Below are 8914 nucleotides of genomic sequence, written 5' to 3' on the forward strand. Positions count from 1 at the left end.
TTGTGGTAAGAACGGGTTTCGTTCTAGTGCCCGAAAATAATATTCCAAAGCTTTTGTATGTTCTCCGTTCCTTGTGTGGATAAGACCTATGTTATAGAGTATATAACTTCGATCATAGGGATCGATTTCTAGTCGCATAGCTTCATAATAATTCTGTAGAGCTTCCGCATAATTTCCTTCGGATTGAGCCGACATCCGTTACGGTCGTTCGTTATTCCATTGAAAGAATCTCCGTTCCAGAACCGTACGTGAGATTTTCATCTCATACGGCTCCCCCTTTATCTGATGCGCATAATGAGATGAGAATAATACATGAAATCAAAAAACATTGAAATACTCTCATTATGAACTCATGGGACTAGCGTTTTTACAAAAAATCTCTAGCCAACCTTCCTGTAAAAGATCTTTTCTTAACATCAAGCATGGTTTACTAGATAAAAATAAAAATGGTAACTCTAACAATTTCTTTGTCCTCAACGCCTCTAAATTTCCAGGAATTAGTCACTTCAACAGTCTTCGATGGTTATACAGGTATCCAAAATACAAACGAGATGGATGTTTGTTGTCCCAACCATTTTTCTAAGTTCCGATCCCGATAAGGAAAAGGTATAATTTATAACAAAGTTTTCGTGTTGTTGATTCCTAGGTGTAGTGCTTCTTCCCCTCTGCTACCTATTTTTACTAGTGAATATTTTTACTAGTGGAGTAGGGTTGACTTAATCCATAGGTTACACCTTTCGCTTAATACTAGAATCGACAATTCTAGCATCTAAGGTTACATTAATCGGGGATACACGACAGAAGGAATTTTTTGATTTTCAAATTGCACCTCCAAGAAGCGTAGATTTATTTCAATTATTGTTTTCTTTCTATCCCGAATACTGTGTCTTTCTACTAAGACGGAGAGCGGTAAAGAAAATTGAAAAAAAAAAAAATCAAATCGCACCATCTCTGTAATAGGTGAATGCCTCTTTTTCCCCGGAAGTTGTCGGAATTATTCGTAATAAGATATTGGCTACAATTGAAAAGGTCTTATCGATAAAATTTCCATTTATCCCACCAGATCTAGGCATCGGTAACAACCCCATTCTATAATTTCTTTTAATTACCTCTCGTGAGAAAATGATCCCACAAACAAAGGAATTGCATAGTACGAAATAACATAAAAACGGATTCATTAAAAAATCCCACTCGATATTAAAATTGTTTCTTTTTGATTTCACAGGAATCAATAAAAGAGAAGAAATATTTCAATCCGGTTAAATTTCATCCAAATGTAGTAGGATCAGAATGAAGAGAACTATTCTGATTTCAGCGAAGTTGAAGAAAAAAAGAATTTTATTTATCTGACTGGGGTAATTCTAGAAGTTTTTTGATTGAATTATGATACAAAAAAGAGCAAAAAGAATCGAATAATCATTCTATGATTCATAACTTGTGACTAGATATATGTATGGGATAAACAGTTGTTGGTGAAAAATCGAAAACTGTAAAAGTCGAATTTTTAGAAAAAAGGAATCATAGTTTAAAAAACTAAATAGAATCATGAGCTAAAAGTATCCATTAAACATAGTTAAAAAAAAATTATTTGTATAGTTAGAATTGGTTGGACGTGCCTATCAAAAAAAAAATTGAATATTAATGACTCACTATTAACTCGGTTTCTGGGCCATAATCATTCTGTAGGAGAGATGGCCGAGTGGTTGAAGGCGTAGCATTGGAACTGCTATGTAGGCTTTTGTTTACCGAGGGTTCGAATCCCTCTCTTTCCGTACTAATTCAACAATGTTACTGACCACAATGTATCAAATCAAATAACAATCGATACTATTATTCCAACGGTTAGACCTTTATGGATTCTTTATTTCGAATTTTTGTGGTACGGAAACGAAAAGACTGGAAAGAATGCACAAGAGATGAAAATCCCCCTACCGATCAATGATAGATGAATGATAGAAAAATTTCCGGATCAAAACCTTACTTTCCTTCGGTCTCTTTACTTAGACTTCGGCGAAGGGGAGGACGAAATTGTCCGAACCCTTGTTTTTTAGTTAGGTTTAAGTCTGACGAGAATAATATTCTACAACGAGCAATTCATTTATTTTTAAACTGACCCATTTACTATCTATTATTTGATTGACTAATCCTTTATATTGCAATGGCTGAAGAGTCAAATGTTTTGGCAATTCCTGAGGGGGGGATGAATCAAGATAATTTTGAATCAGTGTTCTCGATTTTTTTTCATCTTTTGCTGTAATAATATCTCGGGGTTTGCACCGATAACTTGGTATATCCACTATAGAACCATTAACTAAAATATGTCTATGATTAACTAATTGTCGGGCTTGAGGAATAGTCGAAGCCATACCCAATCGAAAAAGGATGTTATCCAAACGCATTTCAAGTAATTGTAGTAAAACTTGACCCGTTGATCCTTTGGCTTTTCCGGCGATACGAACGTATTTAAGTAATTGTCGTTCTGTAAGACCATAATGAAAACGCAATTTTTGTTTTTCTTCTAAACGAATACGATATTGAGATTTTTTACCGGAACGCGATTGGTTTTTAAGATCGTTTCCGGTTTTGGGCCTTTTACTAGTTAGTCCCGGTAAAGCCCCCAGACGGCGTATTTTTTTGAAACGAGGCCCTCTGTAACGCGACATAAAGACTCCTTATTTTATTTTATTTAAATTTCATAAACATTTTATTTTATTTAAATTTCATAAACTTAAATGAAAACTAAATGATAAATATTATAAATGAAGTGAAATCCAGTAAAGTATTGTACTACAAAACAAAGAATAATTAGATAACTTGGATCAATATCCGGATCCTATTGTATATGTAAATGATATAAAAAAGTAAGAGTTCCTTTCTTGATTTGTTCTACAGAAATAGAACCCCTCCTTTAGTCATAAAGGTAAGTAAGTTCCTACGACATCATAGATCGGTGACCTTTGAAAAAGGGTAAGAAGTCGTTTCTTTATTTATTTGATTTATCAATTATGTCAAAAATAAAATCAATAGAGAAAAGCCGGCTATCGGAATCGAACCGATGACCATCGCATTACAAATGCGATGCTCTAACCTCTGAGCTAAGCGGGCTCACATAACAGAAATGTTACATGCATAGTAATTTACTAAATTACTGGGATCTTAGCTATTCCTAATTAATATGAATATAGAATCTAATTTCATTTCAAATAAATATTCAATATTGGAATTGTTCTATTATAGAACATAATAATTAATATAACGATTAATAGAATATAGCGATAGAAAATTTTGATCTATTTATCAAATGGATGTGTATCAATAATTAATGTGTTAATCTTAATTGCATTTAATGCAATTGAGATGATAATGAAGCGTTTCTATGTTTTCATTCTGAAAGGTGGAAGATAAGACGAACAAGGGAATCGACCGTTTAAGTATTAAATTTTTTACTAAAAAAATAATAGAAAGAGGGGCAAATATATATGTTCATATATCTATCTATATTGATATATATTGAATTGCAGATACAGAAATGATAGAATCATTTTGGATCGGAACAAATATGGGTCTCCGATAGAGAAGAGAGAGATGAAAGAAGATAGACAAGAAATCCAATAGGAGGAAACACTTTTCAATAGAGGAATCGGTATTCTAATGACTTGAGTGGTTCCAGTATAATACAAATGAAAGAAAACGGGGAAGGACATCATAATGCGATACTAATCTTAAAAGAGGGGGATATGGCGAAATCGGTAGACGCTACGGACTTAATTAGATTGAGCCTTGGTATGGAAACCTACTAAGTGATAACTTTCAAATTCAGAGAAACCCTGGAATTAAAAATGGGCAATCCTGAGCCAAATCCTTTTTTCCGAAAAAAAAGGGTAGGTGCAGAGACTCAATGGAAGCTGTTCTAACAAATGGAGTTGACGACGTTGCGTTAGTAAAGGAATGAATCCTTCCATCGAAACTCCAGAAACGATGAAAGATAAACGTATTACGTACTGAAATACTATATTGATTAATGACAACTCGAATCTCTATTTTTTATATTTCTATAATTTTTTATATTTATATTTATATATATATATAAAATTATATATAAAAATGAACGAATTGTTATGAATCGATTCCAAGATCTACAAGTTGAAAAAATAATCGAATATTCATTGATCAAATCATTTACTCCATCATAGTCTGATAGATCTTTTGAAGAATTGATTAATCAGATCGAATAGAATAAAGATAGAGTCCCATTCTACATGTCAATAACGACAAAAATGAAATTTATAGTAAGAGGAAAATCCGTCGACTTTTAAAATCGTGAGGGTTCAAGTCCCTCTATCCCCAAAACCCTAAAAAGGCCCGTTGGCCTCTTTAATTATTTATCCGTTCATTAGCAATTCAGACTTTGTTATGTTTCTCATTCATTCGACTCTTTCACAAGCGTATTTGAGCGGAAATTTGATTTCTTATCACAAGGCTTGTGGTATATATTCTATATGATAGACGTACAAACGAACATCCTTGCGCAAGTAATCTGTGAAATTTGAATGATTAACTGTCTACTGTACTGAAACTTCGAAAGGCTTATCCAAGCCCTGAAATTTCGTATATCTTCAAAAAGAAGACTTTGGAATACCTTTTTTCTTATTTACAATTGACATAGACCAAAGTCATCTATTAAAATAAGGATAATGTGTCGGAAATGGCCGGGATAGCTCAGTTGGTAGAGCAGAGGACTGAAAATCCTCGTGTCACCAGTTCAAATCTGGTTCTTGGCACATCATGAATTTGTATGAGTATCTATTCTACGGATTCATTAATAATATAGATCATGAAAAATACTGATACATGATGATGTCTGGAAATCTACCCTTTAACTAAACTATATATATTTTTTACTCTATTTATAGATGTCGAAAATAGACAAGTAAAGATAAAGAGGATATTTATAGAAATATGTAAAGGATGTATATAGATATGTAAAAGAAAAGAATTTTCTTTTGTTTCCTCTTCTTTTTTATTTGTTCATACTCTGTCTCCTGGCGTTCAATTCCTATTTTATACATATTTGAAAGTTTCAATTAGTTCCTTATAAGACCCAAAAGTCTAGTCTAGGGGAGTTGAAAGGCGGGAATGGCCAAGATTCATCTCAGATACAGTACAAATAGAATCCGATTCTCTTTTCATATTATATTTCTTCATTTCACCCTATGTGACTTTTTAAAGCACATCTATAAGTCATATGCGTGATACATAGTTCATAATGCAGAACTCATTTAGTTCATCCTATTAGCTTGTGGCTCATCCAAAATAAGTATCTTACAAATTGGATAATCTCACCAAATCTCTAATTGTATTTTTTTTAATCAATAATAATAAGATGAATGAGACTTCAATTACTATGCTATATCTATAAGAGAACGTAAAAATGTATTTGAATATCTTGAGTTGTCGAAGTGAAGATTAGTTTCGTATTATTTAATGAGCATCTTGTATTTCATAAAAATTGGGGGCAATATAATCCTTACGTAAGGGCCATCCTACCCAACTTTCAGGCATTAAGATACGCTTTAGACGTGGATGATTATCATAAGAAATTCCCAACATATCATAAGATTCCCTTTCTGGAAAATCCGCACTTTTCCAAACCCAGAAAACAGACGGAATTTTAGGATTTATCCTTGCGGCAAATACTTTTATGCATACCTCTTCCGGTTGATCTATACCATACTCGATTCTCGTAAGATGATACACACTAGCTAACAGTCCGCCTGGTGCTACATCATAAGCACATTGGGAACGTAGATAATTGTAACCATATACATATAAAATGACTGCAATGGAATGCCATTCCTCGGGCTTTATTTGTAAAGTCTCTATTCCTTGGTAATCGAAACCCAAAGATCTATGAACCAGTCCATGTTTGACTAGCCAAGAAGACAAATTACCCTGCATCTTCTCCCCCCCCCCATTTTTTTATTTTTATTTGTATAAGTATTTCCCATTTACAATGAAAAATTGATGAAGATTCACTCGTTCTTTGCTTTGTTATTCTGTACAAAAAAAGTATACGGCCTAATTTACTAATTCGTAGGAAGAGACTGCACTTTTGTATTTGAAAAAAGTTTCAGGAGGGATGATCTCTGAAGTAGATGATGGTTGATAGAGTAATCCTTGATCGTAATTTCCAGTATTAGTACTTGGGCCAACATGAAATTTGTGATTGGTAGTAAAACACCGATTTTCCTCTTGAGACTTAATTCGATCTTCATAGATTTCTCGAGATATTTTCTTACGAAGTTTTGTTATAGCATCTATAACAGCCTCGGGTTTAGGCGGACAACCCGGCAAATACACATCGACAGGAATTAACTTATCGACTCCCCGAACAGTACTATAAGAATCGGTACTGAACATCCCTCCTGTAATTGTACATGCTCCCATAGCAATAACATATTTTGGTTCAGGCATTTGCTCATATAATCTTACTAAAGAAGGAGCCATTTTCATTGTTACCGTACCCGCTGTTAAAATTAAGTCTGCCTGTCTAGGACTAGATCTTGGTACCAGTCCATAACGATCAAAGTCGAATCGTGAACCTATTAATGAAGCGAATTCAATGAAGCAACAACTGGTACCATAGAGAAGCGGCCATAAACTGGAGAGTCTTGACCAATTTGAAAGATCATTTGATGTAGTTGAAATAACTGAAGTTTGGGTTGTTCGATCAAGTAAGGGAAACTCGATGGAATTCATAACTGTCTCAATGTTTTTTTTAATTGTCTGAATATTCAAAAACTAAGACCATTCCAATGCTCCTTTTCGCCATGCATAAACTAAACCGACAATTAGGATAAGCACGAAAATTAAAGCTTCTATAAAGACGGATACCCCTAATACATCAAAACTCATTGCCCACGGATAAAGAAAAACTGTTTCAACATCAAAAACAACAAAAACTAGAGCAAACATATAATAACGGATTCTAAATTGTACCCAAGCATCGCCCATTGGTTCTATTCCCGATTCATAACTCGAAAGTTTCTCTGGCTCTTTGCTAAGAGGGGCTAAAACTCCAGAAATTAGAAATGCCAAAATAGGAATAAGACTTGATATTATTAGAAATACCCAGAAAATATCATATTCGTAAAGCAGAAACATAAACGTACTCCTATCAATGTGGAAAATATACCGGATTAGTCGATCGGTACATGTCTCGTTTGAAGATTCATCCACTATAATCCTATTTATATAATATCTATTATATCCATAATAAATATATATTAAATATTATATATTTATATAGAGAGGATACATATAGTCGGAATTTCCATTTAGGAACTTTTAGTGATTGAAGAAGGAAAGAGAAGACGACTACTTTAGTTTTGTGCTTTACTAGATAAGGTATACCAACAGAAAAGCCTATTTGAGAATGTTTACAATGAAAGTTACCAAAGATCTTCGTTTCTCAAACTCTAGCTTGTCCACAAATAAAATACAGTAAGTCGTTCCTAGATCCATGTGATTTACTAGTGCATTCGATTTGCATTGGGTTATGGTGGAGTTTTTAACCGGTTTCATGTCATGATTTTGACTCCAAAAATTTACTAGAATTGGGTAGGTATCCCAAAGAAAAGAAGTATTACTAATTTCTTGATTTTGTATGGGAAAATAGGAAAATTTTCATATGTAATTCATCTACAAAGATAAGACATTAATGATGAACCAAATCAAGTGGCCAATTACAAACAATACAAACAATAATGAGGAAAGGAAAACGATTCTATTTTTGAATTATTAATAATATAGGGCTATACGGACTCGAACCGTAGACCTTCTCGGTAAAACAGATCAAACTTATTATTATCAAAATGATTTGAACTGTTTCAAAGACCCAACATGCATTTTTTTGCATTGGGCTCTTTCATTAACTGTTATAAATAAGTTAGTCTACCATATTTTTTCTTGACAGAAAGAAAGGGAGATGGTTCCATGTGCTCTGATTCATTATTTTGATTCGAATCTCGGAGCACTACCAAAGTTTTTCAAAGAAGGGGTTATCCTGACGTAGGTATGCTTCTGACCTAGATCAACTTAAGTTAAATGGAATCTCTATCGTCCTGCTTCTGCTTAAAGAATAAAATATGAAACTTCATACACCTTAAAGTTGTTCATAAGATAGGACGAAAGATCATTTTTTTTGAGGTCCTGATACTCATTATGCCTAGCATTGAATAGACTGGGTATTCACCTTATCAATATCTCAAATCAATGATGGATTTTTTTAGTGCCTAAATGGGGCACTCGATTCGGACCGAACTTTTTGTCAGGCTACTGTTCTCTTGTTTTGTTCCCTAAAAGTAATAGAGTAAGACATCGATTTCTCAATAAGATCAACTTTTTTGATTACATGATGTACTTCTCTGAAAAACATTGGCGCGCGTGTAAACGAGGTGCTCTACCAACTGAGCTATAGCCCTTGTGATACATATCTTATCATGTAGATAATTTCTTGTCAAGATGAATATTCTATAATCTATTTTGTTGATTTGTTTGATTGGTATTGCTTATCAATAATATTCGATTTATAATCTATCGATGTGATAGGGCTCATTTTTTTTTCTTTGTGATGATAAATGACCTACTTAACTCAGTGGTTAGAGTATCGCTTTCATACGGCGGGAGTCATTGGTTCAAATCCAATAGTAGGTAGAACTTATTAGATACCACAGAAGCAATGGTATCTAATAAGTTTTTCTACTCAACTTTGTTCTAGTGATTTTCTATCTTTTCCATCCGACTCTATATTTATTTCATTTTTTAATTGTAATTCTTTTTTCCATGAAAATTTCATTTCACTTTATTATTTAGACGCATTAACTAGGTACGCCATTGATAGCCTCTACTCGTG

At 33.4% G+C, this 8914-nt stretch overlaps 2 non-coding genes across 2 annotated transcripts; one reads left to right on the top strand and one right to left on the bottom strand.

Moving 5' to 3' along the window:
- The first annotated feature begins 1685 nt into the window (after window positions 1–1685).
- On the top strand, window positions 1686–1772 carry TRNAS-GGA (transfer RNA serine (anticodon GGA)). Its single transcript has one exon. It is a non-coding gene; the product is annotated as a tRNA-Ser (tRNA).
- Window positions 1773–3032: 1260 nt separating this feature from the next.
- TRNAT-UGU (transfer RNA threonine (anticodon UGU)) lies at window positions 3033–3105 on the bottom strand. The gene has a single exon. It is a non-coding gene; the product is annotated as a tRNA-Thr (tRNA).
- Window positions 3106–8914: the final 5809 nt, after the last annotated feature.

The sequence above is a fragment of the Cucumis melo genome, unplaced genomic scaffold, assembly GCF_025177605.1.
Source record: "Cucumis melo cultivar AY unplaced genomic scaffold, USDA_Cmelo_AY_1.0 utg000704l, whole genome shotgun sequence".
In the NCBI taxonomy this organism is placed as follows: Eukaryota; Viridiplantae; Streptophyta; class Magnoliopsida; order Cucurbitales; family Cucurbitaceae; genus Cucumis; species Cucumis melo.